Source organism: Leptopilina heterotoma, unplaced genomic scaffold (genome assembly GCF_015476425.1).
Source record: "Leptopilina heterotoma isolate Lh14 unplaced genomic scaffold, ASM1547642v1 Lhet_212, whole genome shotgun sequence".
NCBI lineage: Eukaryota > Metazoa > Arthropoda > Insecta > Hymenoptera > Figitidae > Leptopilina > Leptopilina heterotoma.
This window is the reverse complement of record NW_025110930.1, coordinates 1201183-1218274: the sequence shown is the minus strand read 5'-3', so window position 1 is coordinate 1218274 and position 17092 is coordinate 1201183.

The window sequence follows — 17092 nt, the reverse complement described above, 5'->3', positions numbered from 1 at the left end:
AAATTTGTTGTATTTTATTTGTTTTTTTTCTTGTAAAAATAATTTTACATTAAAGAATTTAAAATGTAAAATCATTATTAAATTTATTTTGATTATTATGTAATAAAAAGCTTATAAATACGTATATTTAGGTCTTTTATTACAAAATAATTTAAAAAACAATTTTAACAGAAAAAAAATATTGAATTCGAGTTCAAGAATTTGTGATTTATTTGAATATTATTCTAATCTAGTATGCATAAAATTATTTTTCAAGTAACTTTTACAACATATATGTTAGGCTATTTTACTAAACTCTGAATTTGACTTATAATAGTCAATTATTTAATTGATTTATGTAAAAAGATACAAGCACCACAATCTAAGTGATATAAACTGTAAAATTTGAGTAATAAAAAGATCATAATAAAAAAGCACTAATTCTTTGAACAATTCAGTAAGCTATATATGCTGTTAATGCATGTTCAAGTATTAAATTGAATTGCCGGTGAAATGCAAATTTATCTAAATTATCTACATACTCTCAGTTCTTAGAAAAATAACAATAAATGATTGTTCAATATTTCATGTAATTCACTTGTTTCTAAAAGTATATTTTTTAACACAGATTCTCAAGGCTATATTGCGTTTTCAACAATCTTATAAGTAATCAAGAAAATGAATATAAAGTTATAATTAAATAGAATGTGGAAACTGAATAAAAAAACAAATCTGAACAAATCAACTTCTGATCTAGTTCAATTATTGTAATCGATTGTGATTTTATGATTTATCGATCGCAAAGTCAGTGAAGAAAAATTTATTAAAAAATTTTACTCGGATAAAATATGATTTTATATACTATTGAATATTGACTTATAATGAAGTACAAATTAATTTTTGAAAAGCAGCTTGCTTTATAAGCCATTAGGTTAATTTGACGTCATTTAGGGTGTGTGTGGGTGGCAGATGCACTGACTTTATCTGATGGAGTCTTATATATAAAAACATTTGGTGAAATTCCGCATTTAAATTAATTTCCGAAATACACACGCTATATTCTCTGCTATAAAGTTAACAAAGAAAAAAGAATTATGTTTAAAATTATAAATTTTCTTTGTCAGGGATTTTTGAAAAAAGAAATTTCAATAAAATAGTCCGCGGCCTATGATTTGAGGTTAGTGCCAGTTTTAATATAATAACAGTGCAGAGTGATTTTCGAAGGTCATGCATTCGGTATAAATAATGATTTTAGACACGTGTTGGCCTAACCATAAATCTTTAACCCATTATAGGACAGATGCGCTAAATTTAATACTAATCAACATTTTTGACAGGACCTTAATAAAAAAGTTGAAAACTTAAAACCAATTATTACCGTTTACTGAAAAAAATCTCTTCAAACACAAAGGTAGCTGTTTTCATAAGTTTGTAAACAATGTTTACTTTTTGAAATAGAAAAATAATTTACGCACCTATGAAGTTTAATTAATTTAATAATAATAATAAAATGTGAAATAATAATAATCTTTCTATAGAATGAATGTTATAACATTCATTTACTTTTTTCAGAATTTGACAGTTTTTCCTATTAGTAACTAATTTTGTAATATAAACATTACAAACATGAAGTGAAAAGCTTATTAAATTTTTTTCTTGAAGTAAATTAAAGCAAAGACTATTGTGATAACTATTATAATTTATATATAAAAGAATTATGGCAAGAAACAATGACAATGGTTTGGTAATACTAGTTAATAAAGCAGTGCCAATATTAACGTGGGTATGGATCTGCCCAGTCGATATAACAATCACTTTCTTTACTCACACCACTCACACTTTCCTACTAACAATCTTGTGTATACATGTATGCAAAGGCGAAATGTACCAGTCAATTATACATTTGTCCTAAAAATAATAATACCAACAGTGCTTTTCATTTGCAATTTCAAAATGATAAGCATTTAATAATACTTAATAAATATTTCAATCATAATAAATGCTTAATAAATAATACTTAAGAATACATTTAAAAAAACTTCTATTTAAATTATATTAAATATTTTAATAAGCAATTATAGGGTGAGAATAAGTAATAACTAATAAGGTTTGTTGTTCACAGATTTTTTGGAAAATTTTTTAGCAAATAACACAGTTTTTCTAGAGGTATCAAATTGAGACAAAAAAAGAATCAAAAGTGTTGCTTTGCAACACTTTTAATTCTTTTCTTGTCTCAATTTGATATCTACATAAAAACTGATTAATTGTGTCGTTAAGAAAATTTTACACCTATTAATTTTTTGTTAATTCCTAAAAGATTCAATGACTAAAATTGCATACGCTTAAAACTATCGGCGCATTATTTCTTTTCGCATGAATAGTATTGTATTGATGATGCAACAATATATTTACAATCATTCACAATACACATAAACGTCAGAGCCCTATATGATTTCTGTTTTACGACTTAATTTTCTCAGGCAGATATGAGGAGAGACTTCGGGATGAAATAGCCGAAGGTTCATTAGGGCGGACATGTTTTTTTATTTCTAGGGACTTTGTTCACGCGAAAGCTGTTAAGCACTTAGACACCATCAATGTAACCTTTAATTGCATGTTAAACTTGATCTTAACGACATAATCGTTTGTATAATAACATGTTTCTCTTAGAAAGTGTAAAGGTAAAACTGTCAGCGCTTCGGTGTTTATTGAATTAACTAATTATACACATATCGCCTCAACAAGCTCTTTGAACAAAATTGCCTCAAGTTCTTTTCAATAACTTTAATCAATATATAAGTTATTATTTTTGTATAGTTGATCTTTAGTGTACAAAGAAAGTTAATAAACGCATTACTGTCTATGAGTATTAAATTAACAAAGGTACATGCAACTTGCACAAGATTCTTTAGAAGCATTATATTGTAAAATATTAATAAATAACGGAAATAATTTTTTAGTACATATCTTTGTCTATCTATTAATTCAAAGTTTAACATACCAAGTTTTCTTAATAAACATTTTATAAGACATTTCATTGAATCAGCAAAGTCTTCTTAAATTACAGAGGTGTTTTAAGGAGACTCAGTTATCTGGCACGCGCATAAATGTGCACGATATAAGATTTCAAATTAAATATGACAACTATTTCTTCCAGGCACTTTGCCTTTTATACGCGGTAATGAACTCATACTTCTTTTATTTTTTTAACTTCAACACAAAAGCGATACACACATATGCTTAGGAAGGAAAGTTTTGCTTAGTCTATAAAAAATTAACCGCTTCTTATATAAATAATTTTTTACACAAACAATACATATGTATTTCATGTCCTGAAATACTTTGAACGTTACATTTAATACATTTAATAATAAGAAAGAAAAACGAAGAGTTTTTGATGAAACTTTCTTTGTTCATTATGATGTTACATTAATTTTGCAATAACAGTAAATAGATTTTTAAATATTATTGATAGAGTGACTGTGAGTAATATGTGAAACTAGTTTGTGCAACACTGAGACATTATTAATACGTGAGTTAAGATTGTTAAGAATAAAATTTCTTCTGAACGTCGCCTTTCGTCGTAAACTTTTAATTTGGCTATTATAAACATGTAGCAGCAAGGAGGTGCTAAAGATTGATAAATTATCAAGAACTATACTCTTACTAATAAGAGCCGAATTGTGTAGGTGTGTATAATATATACATCAATGCTCCTTCTTCGCAAGGAGATGAACAACTGCTTATTTAATACGTAATACATTTTTGATAAAATACTTTTTTCTCAGTTAATAAACACAATAATGTATTCATCGCCTGTTCGATCTTCGATATTAATAGGTTTTGAACGTATTTGGAAGAAGAATTAAGATTTATTGCTTTTATAATTAAAACTTATGCACTTGTATTATTGAATAAAATTCTGTTTTATCTTTATAAATCCAAGTCGACCAATCAAGTAATATGGATTATATTAATTTATATTAAACTTAATATTAAAAACTCGTTTTTGTACATCGAAGTTTTAAGCACTCTTGAGTGGATGGACTTGAAAAATTTATTATATCTTTGAATTTAAATGAAAAATATCCTTTTCTCAAAATGTAATATATGTTCTGTTTTCTACCCGATCTTTTGATGTACAACATTCCTATTATTTCAATTAGGCCCCGCATGTAACCTTAAATAAAATTAATTGACGTTAAGGTTGACTGCATCCAGTCTCGTATTATGGTCAATGAAAATAAATAATTTCTAAATGCTAACCTACATATAAGCCACATGCTGCACCCTTAGGTTTAAACTGAATTTTCATAGAATTTCTGGTATACCATCACACCTGGATTCATGCGGGTTAATGTTAAATTGACCTCTATGATACCTGTCCTTTTTTGGCCATCAAAAATTTCACATGCAGGTATTATTTTGTTACACGCTGGACCAAATAGTTCTAAATAAAAATTCCTAGAATTAATACTTCGTGAATGTTCGATTTAATTTATGTACAGAATCCTCTCCGAAAAAAATTTTCCTCATAGCATACGTTTTTTTGGGTAATTAGTTTGCATACACGAATTGTAACATTTTCATCTTGTGATATTGGTTAATTTAGCAGAATTTCAGAAATAATTCCATGAAAATTTCCATGTTGAAATCTCCAGGGGAGCATGGAATCCCACTTTAGTGGTGCATAGTACAAAATTTGACGTTCAATTGCTCAAATAATAAAGACCTGAATAATAATACACACTCTAGGGAGAAGAATGATTTGTGTATTGAATGAAATTCGCTATTTCAGGTGAAGAGGGGAACTGTGCTGCAATATGTCTCGTGCCAACCCTTATCCCACGCTATACACATTAGTCGCGTGCCTCTTCTCTTCTGGATCTGTCATAAAACATTCGACATTAACTTGTGCCATTTTTTATACTCTAACAATATTTCAGCATTAAAGTTCATAAAGCCCATGATTTTCTCACAAAGCTGGAGAAGAATTTATGTATATTGATAGCATCCATTTTAAGATCAATTTACAGTTTAAGATTTTGAGATTTACAATAAGAGAATGTGAATATCAACATATTTTTATTATGTATTTAAAATATATTCGCAAACATTTGATTTCATTCATTTAAGCACTTACAGTGTTTTTTTCTGAACCTGTGATCTTTACCTCTTGTGTACGGCTTAATGATTTCACGAGAGATTCGTTACGAAACAGTTGTGATCCGTGGAAAAATTTACTGTGCTCTTTTCACCTTTAACCAACAACTCTCCTTTGCGAATAAGTAACAGTAGTCTTTAAAATTAGGTACAGTACCTGGTCACTCGTGGGAACCAATGTACTTAAAATTCAATGACAATGAAACAATAATGATGCAAAACAAAAATTATCGACAATTCCTAAAGTAATACTTTTAAAAATATCTATCTCGCATAATTAATTTGATCTAAAATTATAGTTATTTAAAACATGACTTAATGCATCATTTCCAGACTGCTCAGCCACGCATAATTATTTTGCACAGTAAGCTCTTCATACACTGTTGACGATTCACGTTAGTGTGACTCATCACGTGCTGCAGCACGTGTCCAGAAGTAGCAGTATTGCATGGTTATAATTCAATTGAACGTCGTTATGTACCAAACGGATAGGAAAAAGTTCATCAATCAGAACAAAAACATTGTACATATGAACGGGCATTGTATAGTTGAGACTATATCTTTGTCAAAAAATCTCTACTTTTTAAAATGCAGGGTTGCCACGCAAGCTGGAAAACCTACAAAAGATTTTCATTTGAAATTTTGTAAACTTCAATTTTGAATAAATTTAATTAGAAATTTTAAAAAACTTTAAATTTAAAAAAAATTTTAATAATTCAAATTCTTCTGAAATTAGTTAAATTTTTTAATATATATTTCATTGATTATTTTAAATAATGGATTTATAGAACAATTTTAGTTAAGAACACTAAAACAAATTGAATTTTGACATTGCAAAAATGCAATTATTTTCAAAAGTAGTAAATTTATTCTCGGAAATTCAATTATTTTCAAAAATTTTAATAAAATTCTTGTCAAAATTTTAATTATTTTCAAAAACTTTCCTTAATTTAATGATTTTTAATATTTACTACTTTAATAAAAAAAATTCCCAAAAGAATTCAATTAGTTACAAAAAATTTTAATAAAATTCTAAGCAAACATTTCATTATTTTCATAAATGTGGACGTCCACATGAAAAGGGCCCATTTTGGCACTATTGGAGTTATCTATATGGGCGTAATCCTGGCAAAATTTGGAGAATTTTGAGTGGTCTTAGAACTTTTTTGGTTGAAAATTCGCTGAGTTACGGAATTTCAAAGTTTAGAACGCCAAAAACCTCATTTCGAGAAAAACGGAATTAAAGATTGCGATACCAACTAATTGTTGTATCTCTGGTTCTTTTTGGAAGTTATTCAGATAAAAATTGTTTCTAGTTCAGGGCACCTTGAAGATAAAAAACCAACAGGTTTTAAATTTTTAGAACCACCCCCTCCCCTTAATTAATTAATTAATTTAGAAACCGACAATATGGGCCCTTTTCTAAAAAGGACAGTTTTTCTATTAAAAAACCATTTTTTTACAAGATAAATGATTAGGTACAATTTTATTGTGTCATTTGAAGAAAAAGAATAGATATTAAACTTATTTAAAAATTTTTGACAGTCTCTATTGTGAAAAAATTGACGCAATATTAAAATTTTCATTTCGACAATTACGAAAAAAAGATTCTAACATCAATATCTCTGGTTCTTCTGGAAAGTTATTCAGATAAGAATTGTTTACAGTCCAGGGTACCTAAAAGATGAAAAACCAATAAGTTTTAAATTTTTAAAACCTTCCCCCCTCTTAATTTTGAAAAATTTCGTACTTAAGTACGAGAAACCGACAATATGGGCCCTTTTCTAAAAAGGACAGTTTTTCTATTAAAAAACCATTTTTTTACAGGATTAATGATTAGGTACAATTTTATTGTGTCATTTGAAGAAAAAGAGTAGATATTAAACTTATTTAAATTTTTTTAACAGTCTCTATTACGAAAAATTTCACGAAATATCGAATTTTTCATTTCTATGACTACAAAAACAAGGACTCTAACATCAATATCCCTGGTTCTTCTGAGAAGTTATTCAGATAAGAATTGTTTACAGTCCAGGACACCTTAGAGATGAAAAATCAAGAGGTTTTAAATTTTTCTATACCTCCATTTTTAAAATACGGATTACTTTTGCAAATGACCGACAAAATGGGCCCTTTTCATTTTTCTAAAGAACCAATGAAATCAAACAGTTAAAGTATCGATAAATTAATGAAAACCGCATGATTCGACTTGTCAAAACATGTAGATTGATAATAAAAAATAAAAAAAAATTAAGAATTTGCTCAAAAATTACTAAATTGCGATTATCTCGAAAACTAGAACCGACAATATGGGCCCTTTTCATGTGGACGTCCACAAATAATAAAAATTTCAGAGGAATTCAATTATTTACAAATTATTTTTATAAATAATAACATTTTTTACAGGGATTCAATTATTTTCTCAAATACATAATAAAACTCATCGCAGACTTTCAATTATTTTTAATACAATATTTTAATGGAATTCTTCGAAAAATGTAATTATTATTAACAATTTTATTAAAATTGATCAAAGAAATTTAATTATTAAAAAAAAACCTTTACTACAATTTAAGTATTATTTTCAATACATTTTTAATTAAATTTCTTTAAAGAATTAAATTATTTTCAAAAATTTTAATGAAATTCTGTGTAACAATTAAATTTTTTTCAAAACAATTTTACTAAAATTCTTCGTAGAAAAATTAATTTGAACAAATTTGTCAAAATTCAATTATTTTCAATGTCTACTATTTCAATAAAATTTCACGAAAAAATTCAATTATTTAAAGAGAAATTTTAATAAAATTTCTCAAGAAATCAATTATTTTAAAAAGTAATATAATTCTTCGCAGAAATCCAATTATGTTCAAAAATTTATCAAAATTCTCGTCAAAATTTTAATTATCTTTATAAATAATAAAAATTTTCTCCGAAATTCAATTATTTTCAAAAAGTTTAATAAAATTCTTGGCAAAATTTCAATTATTTTTAATACAATTTTTATCAAATTTCTCGAAAAATGAAATTATTCTTAAAAAATCTTACTAAATTTTGTCAAGAGCATTCAATTATTTGAAAATTTGGTGATAAAATTCTTTATGAAAATTCAACTTTAAAAAACATTAAATTATTTAATAAAATATCTATTTTTATACTTAAATAATTGAATTCTCGTAGAATTTTCTAAAAAATATTCTTTTAAAAATGAATTTCAGTTAAAATTTTAGATTATAAAAAGGTTTCAAATTAAAATCTTTGAAAATTTGAACTTTTCATATACTTTTAATTAAGAATTCTGTAGAATTAATTTTCTTCAAAAAGTTTAATGGAATTTTTTTTTTAATTATTTAAAGTTTTTAATTTCAAAGAATTTTTTCAAAATTTTAATTTCTATGAAAAAATAATATTGATTAAATATTTATTTAATCTGGGAATTATTTAATTTGGTAAAATATAAATATAGTTTTAAAAACCTGAAAAAATCCCGTTTTTCACCTGAAAAATCTGGAAAAGTCAGGGAATTTGAAAAGAGCAAAAGTGTGGCAACCCTACTGTAATTGTTCACAAAAAAATTGTTTATAATATAAAATTATAATTAAATATTTATTTTAAAAAGAAATAATTTATGTTTTTAAATAATTTTACAATTAACGAAATTCGTAAATAAATTAAGTAGAACATTTTTTGAGTGTCTAATAATTTTTAGAGTGAATCTGAATATTATCTTTAGGGTCAGGGAAAAAGTCAAAATTTTGTATGGAAATCAGGGGAAAACAAAATTAAATTTTTGTGGCAACCCTGTATAATAAAATATATTCTTTATTTGAAGAATATTTTGAAAAGGGTGTGAAAAAGTCGAACAAAAAGAAAATGCTAAATAAAGTAGCTAAACATTTCCGAATATTTAAATTGGCTACAGCTTTGATTCGATATTTCTTTATCTAATTGAAATACTTTGTGTGTTTACAATAACAATTTATAATAATTGAAAGTTCCATAATGATATAAAAACTCTTGACATTTTGTCAATCTTATTATGTATAACTTTCCCACACGTGACCTCGCCACCCTAACTATATGTAAAAATCACAGCAACCGTTGTGTACACATACACATACTATGAACACTTCAGTTAATTAATATTTGTATATTATTTTTCAAATAACACTAAAGAATAATTCAATTTTTCTCTATCAATAACGATTGTTATGAATATTATTATAGTTAACAACAACAAAAATTATATACCCATTTTTTTGGATAAAAATTATTTTAAGTTTATCCTTCAAAGCTGTACTAAATTTACAGCAGCATTGACAACATTTCTTCAATATTAATAAACTTAAAGCAATGTTGTTCACAGTTTTTCTAACGATATCAAATTGAGACAAAAAATGAATCAAAATTGTTGCGATGCAACAATTTATATAGTTGCTACAAGTTTAAATGCTACTGAAAAATTAGGTGATATAAGAAAATAATTGAAAACGCGAAAAAAATAGATCACACAGTCGCAGAATAATGAAAATTCGCGATATCTGATTACCGTGGCAAATAAGTAAATAAAAAAAAATAAACAAGTGGTCATGATCGGAGAGAGATATGTGGAAAAAGTAAGTGAAGTCTCACGAGATTCACACGTGAAATCACGGATATCGAGCACCCTAAAGGGAGTCCGCAGCCTCCGCATGGTGCCCCATTACAATTATATAATGCGATGCACCCCTATATATGTGAGACCTGCGGCACACGACTATTGCTGCACTCAACGTATATATTGATGAACCCATGGGAACCGGTAATGAGATGGTGGTCACGGTTTTTCTCATCCCCAAACCTGCCAATGGGGGTGGAGGTACTTTATGCTGTGTCGCCCACCTAACATAGGGGTCCGAGTGCTACACTAACCTCCCTCTCTTATCTCATCAAGAATGAGCTTTGTCAACAGCGGCAATATGCTACCGATCTACAACCAATTGAGTGGACCTGTGGGAACGAAAATCCTCAAACATATTATAGGGATCTTTCTAAAGTGCGTTGCGTATACACTATACCTACATGTGAGAAATTTTATGATACCCGCGCAGTTATTATACGTCAATTGTGCGGCCTATTGTCACTACTACCTATATATTTCGAAACTTACCTGCATCCTAAAAAATTTATTAATTTTTAAATTCTTCAGAATCAAGGGCAATGACCTCAAGGTAATGACGTAATTACACTCTAAAATTAACAGTATAATTATTAATTATATTATTTTTTTCAACCCTCACCGAATTTTTCATATTATAGCCTCTACAGAAAGAACTAACTATATAAAAATTGGTAAAATTGAAAAAAATCATTCTTCTGCATAAGTATCTAATCATAAGTTTATAAGAAGAACATAATTTTTCTATTGTAAATAAAACACTACTAATAGTTCAAACATCCGTTTCAAAATATATATACCTTTCAAAATGTACTAATAATTTACTATGTATATCATATTACTAAATAAAAGTATTTTTTTCTCACTACCAGACTTCAAACTCGATAATTAATTTTAAAAAAGTAGATTTTTAACTAAAAAAAATAGTAAAAAAGTAGCTATATCAAAAAATTAAACTTGAAAAATTAAAATTTTCATCAAAAATAGTTACTTCCTCCTTATCCTGTTAATGAAAGAATTTAAATATTTATAAAAATAATTTAATTCTTGTGTAGAATTTTATAAAAAAATTTTAAATAATTGATTTATTTCGACTAATTTTATGCAAATTTTAATTTAAATAATTGAATTACTGAGAAATTTTTATTATTCATGAAAAAAATTGAATTTGTACAAAGATTTTTATAAAAAAATTTTTAAATAATTGAATTCTGATTGGAAATTTAATGAAAATAGTAGATATATATTGAAAATCATTAAATTGCGAAAAGTTGTTTAAAATAATTAAATTTTACAAAGAATTCAACTAAAATTTTTGATAATAATTGAATGTCTGTGTGGTATTTTATTAAATTTTCCTAAAAATAATTTAATTTCTAAAAAACATTTTATTATTTATGAAAATAATTGAATTCTTGCGAACGATTTTATTAGAATTTTTTTAAATAATTGAATTTCCAAGAAGAAATGTATTGAAAATTTTGTAAGGAATTTTATTAAATTTCCTGCAAATAATTTAATTTAGTCAAAGAATTTTATTAATTTTGAAAATAATTGAATTCTTGTAATGAATATTGTTATTTATGAAAATAATTGAATTTTGCAATGAATTTTATTGAAATTCCTGAAAATAATTGAATTTTGTGGAAGAATTTGATTAATTTTGAAAATAATTGAATTCTTGTTTATGAATTTTGCTATTTACGAAAATAATTGAATTTTGTCAAAGAATTTTATTAATTTTGAAACTAATAGAATTTTTGTAATGAATATTGTTATTTATGAAAATAATTGAATGTTGCAATGAATTTTATTGAAATTCCTCAAAATAATAATTGAATTTTGTGGAAGAATTTGATTAATTTTGAAAATAATTTTATTTTTGATATGAAATTGTATTTAAAATAATTGATTTCTTTCGAACAATTTTATTAAAATATTTAAAAATAATTTAAGTCCTGTGAAAAATTGTAATATTTTTGTAAATAATTCAATTCTTCCAAAGAATTAAAAACAAACATTTTTAAATAATTGATTTTTTCGAGGAATGAAATATTGAAATTAAATTTTTAAGAATAATTACATTTATTGAGCCCATCGTGTCAAACGGTTATTAAAAATAATTGAATTCCTCTGAAGAAATTTATTATTTATGAAAATAATTGAATAGTTGCAAAGAATATTTTATTAAAATGTTTAAAAAGAATTAAATTTATTAGAAAAATTTTGTTATTTTTGAAAATAATTGAATTCTTTTGTGAAATTTTGTGAAAATACAAGATATTGAAAATAAATAAATAATTCAATTTCGAATATTTTTAATATTTATTATATTTATTTATTTTATTTATTTATTTATTTATTTTTTTTTATATTTTTTTTAATTCTCAGAAAAACAGAAATAGTAGCTTTTAGTGGCTGAAATTTAAAAAAAGCACCTAAATAGTAGCATAACGTAAAAAAAAGTATAGTAAAAAGTAGGTTTCTCAGAGTGCCACTTGTACACGGAGAAAAAAATCAGGGCTTTTTAGCATGGAGTGGTCTGTACCTTTAGCGCATGGGCGCTTTCTTACGGCGAAAGAACGAATTTGTACGATTGCAGCAAGAGCTCGCCCTATTTTAGTAAGGAGCCTTGCTGCAATCGTACGAGTTCGTTCTTTCGCCGCAAGGAAGCGCCCATGCGCTAAAGGTACAGACCACTCCATGCTACAAAGCCCTGATTTTTTTCTCCGTGTATATAATAGTATTATTGCTATATCCTTTGTTTTTTTTGTAACAAAGTCAACCTAATGATTGAAGAATCCCTCTCTGCTCCGGAAAGTAAATTTACACAATGAAACGACAATTAATTTTATGAAAAGTCCTTCATATAATCCCCTTTTTGCAGTTGACAGTTAACTACATTTGACACGTGACTCTGAAGATGGCTGCCTGGGAAATTGCAAGAATGATTCTTGATATATATCCTATCTTTGTTTACATGAAAAAACCGAAATCGATATTTTTATATCATTTATAATCGTATTGAATAAACAAGAATAAAATAATGTAATAAATAATATAATAAATGTTTTTTAAAACAATTAACTATAAGATAAATGGTACAATTATCGTTACTGTCTTAGTTACTTTCAATTTAGCCAAAAATAATAATAAACATGTTAAAAAAATATTCATTTTATTTATAGTATTTTTGAGTGTAGAAAAAAAAAATTTTTTTTAATAATAATAATTATTACAATTTGTATGTTTCAATTAAAAAATATTTTATTCTAAGCTTCGCACTCGATAATTAGTTTTAAAAAAGTATCTTTAAGACTAAAACAAGTGGTAAAAAAGTATAGCTTTCGAAAAATTAAATTTGACGACAAAAAAAAATTCATTTCAGTTGAATTACAAAAATCAAAACAATTTGATTCTGTATTTCCTTGACTTTTTTTCGATTTTCATAAAAAATATTCGGTTTTTTTTTATCCTGGTAATAACATTTATAAAATTCAATTATTTTCCAAATATTTAGCTATGAATTCCTCAAAAATACGATTATGTTTAACAATAATTTTTAAAAGTAAAATATAAAATTTTTTGAGAGTGTTCTTGAAGAGAATTTTATAATTTTTTTTAAAAATAATTGAATTGTTTCGAAAACTTTTACTATAAAATATAATAGATATTGAAAATAATTGAAATGTTGCGAGGAGTTTTATTATTTATGAAATTAATTGAATACCTGCAACGAATTTTATTCCAATTTTTAAAAATAATTGAATTTCTGAGAGAAACAAATTGTATTAATTATAAAAATATGTAATTTAATTACTGTAAGTAAAATTTTTTTAAATAATTGATTGAACAATTTTTTATTAAAAATGTTTAAAGTACATAATTGAATTCGTTCAAGGATTTTAGTTTGCAATTGAAATGGAATTATTTCATGAACTTTTATTAAAATTAAAGATATTGAAAATAATTTGAATTGTTGCAAAAAATTTTATTAAAATTGTTGAAAATATTATATTCTTTCGAAGAATTTTATTAAAATTTTTAATAATAATTGAATTCCTAAGAGAAATTTTATTATTTATAAAAATAATTTAATTTTTGCAAAGAACTTTATTAAATTTTTTTAAATATTTGAATTCTTGAGAAGAATTTTATAAAAATCTTTTTAAATAATTCATTTTTTCGAAACATGTTATAAAAATTGTGTTTTAAATAATTGAATTCCTGTAAAAATTTTATTATTCATGAAAATAATTTAATGTTTGCAAAGAATATTTTATAAGAAAATTATTTTTAAATAACTAAATTCTTTTGAAATTTTTTTATTAAAATAGTAAAAATTGAAAATTTTTATTGAATTGAATTTCGAAAAACTTTTGAAAATAATTGAATCGTTTGAAATAATTGTATTAAAATTATTTGAATTTTTACTATTTCTGGAGTAAAAGTTGCTTCGATCGAAGTACATTTTTGTTAAAATTAGTTCGAGCGTAGCGAAATTTGCAGAAGTTACAAATAATTTTGTTTTTTCTTTGTAAATAGTAATACGTCTCTATATTTTTCTCCATGCTTTTATTTCTTTTAAAATGAGACCTTCTTTACTGTGAGGCACAATGTCTCGCGGATATTCAACAGAAGCATATAATTACAACAATTTAAAATCATAAAATGAAAAACGAAACATCTCCTTTGAAATAATTTTCAGTGTATTATAAAAACATATATAAATTTATATAAGTTCACTGTCGTTGAAAAACTTGATATCACACTGGGCTCTGTCAAACAATTGCAATCCTCGAAGAGGGGTGCACACAACATTGATGAATGCTGGTTCTGACACACAAGCGGGGAGATACGTGGGGAGATTCATATAGTTTCACCTGTGGGAAAAGATCGTTCTCTATGTTTGGTGGGAAAAATCAGAATGAGAATGACTGCATGCATTTCTTTGTCTTCCCATATGATATGGTAGAGAGAAAAAGGAACAATTAAAAATTTAAGATATTTTTTAAATCATGTATGTACCTTCATGTACACACAGTACACAAGTGCATTGTGTGCACATACGCAACTTTTGAATTATATGTCGCTCAAGGTAGACTCACAAATCTTAAAGACTGCTTTAGCATATTCTCCTCCGTTTCAACTAACTTAGAATGAATCATTCTCTATAAGCGCCCACTGAGTATGCGATATACTGTAAATCAACGGACACTATATACATGTGTGTATTTTAATATTTTTACTAAATTTACTAAAAATTTCTATTCTTAATAGTGATACCAGTAACAAATGACTTTGTGCGCAAAAGAAACCCCTAATTCTCCCTCATTGGGTTTTATTCCCTCAGGCCTTTTGTCCCCTATTATCACCTGTTCCTGTTGGAATATCATCACTGTGGTATATAACTTAGAAAAATACTTCCGTTTTCTGCAAAAGATATTATTATTATTTGAATTACTTGTGAATGACTATTTGTTTAGCTGATAAGTGTTTATTTAGCATTGAGTGATTGGAATGAAGAGTTATAGTTAAGAAGACATCAGACTTCCTGAAAGTTATTTAAACTTGTCATGGAGGTCTCAGTCTTCAAGTTTTTTATAACGTGCTGCAGCAATCTGGTGTGTTGATTATCAATGGTCTTGATCCATCACCAGGGCCTCGCAGACGGTCCCTGATAGCACACCAGACTGATAGACTTGGACAGTAAGCTCCAGTGGCTATCTGATTGTGAATTATTACAAACTCCTTCTTTCATAACGGAAGGCTGCGTTTACATGGAGGCAGGCAGCGGCTTTCTCTTTGTCTCTCACTTTACCTTCTTGTTCCTTGTATTTGTATTACTCGAAAAACGAGAAGTTATGCTGTTACACTGTGCGTATAATCTGACGAAATACGTCGCGTGGCTATCAATTTTACGCGCTCCGTGCGCCACTATTTGTATATAAATAAGCCGGCCTAACAGCATTGCAATCTGGTTTCTCAGTATTAGCGCCACTGGATATTATTGCTATATAGAAACGGCGGTAAACAATAATTTAAACCACGAATGCACATTGTTCTTACTATTTGACATAATGGAAAAGCATCATTTCGCAATGTATCATCCATAAAATTCAAAACCAACAGTTAATTTATTCTCCCCTAAATTAATACATTAAATTCGACCAATGCTAAACTTTATAATGTTTATAAACCTGCTGATCCTAATCGAGTAACAATCTCAGAGAAAATAGAGCATACTTTTATACTATTCGATCTGACTTAAGCGTTCCGCCGATTACCGATATCGTGTAATTTATAGCTCCGTGACGTTGTACTGGGGCCCCTCGTATTCTGACAATGAGTCAGAATAGAACTTAATTTTTGTGGTATTAAGAATGTCTGCCGTGAGGCAAGCTACATAATAACTCTCTAATTGCTCACATGAACAATTAAATCGTGTTGTACATTATTTTCTCAAATTACCAGTGTTACTTAAACTTGCTTGACAACAACTTTGGGTCTAACTTCACCGGAACAATGAGAGACTCAGAGATTTAGGCGGTACGAGGACCATATGACAGCGAGGCATAGGAATTTGGCGACTCCCAAGGAAAGCGCGGTTTTCCAAGGGATGAATTGGGCAGTTGCCATTTTGGGTCCAAAGTGTAAAGATGCACTTTATCTGTTTGAGAATTCGGCACCTCAGAATATAATTTAATTTTTGGCGATTCGTCTATCCTGAGACCAGCTTCGTGAAATAAATTAATTGTTTATTTAAAAGCTGTGTTTTATTGATTTAAATTTTAAATCGGAATTATTATTATTATTTATTTATTGTGGTAAAAACTCTTTACCACACATTTAAAACTTTTCAAAATATTAAAAACTTTTGAAAAATAATACATGTTCATTCTTTTACCCTCGAGACAGGTTCGTGCAAGTTTGAATCCTTCTTTAAATAACCTCATATGGGGAAATATTTAGGCTTTATACGCTTTATACTCATCTACAAAAACCTATACTATTTACTACTTATTTTACGATTTGCTCAGTTTCCTTAAAAGTATCAAATTGATACCAAATTGGATCATATTTATATAAAAAATTTGTCTCAATTTCTAATTTGATACACATTTTTGGTATAAATTCGTTGCATTTTGATAATTACAGGTTAACAATGCTACTTTTTTTTAGATTTGTAATAGTTGGAATAAACAAATTATTCTCTTAAATTTAAATAAAATTATTAAACACAATTATTCAAAAAATTGTAATATAATTCTTTCCAACGATTCAATAATTAAA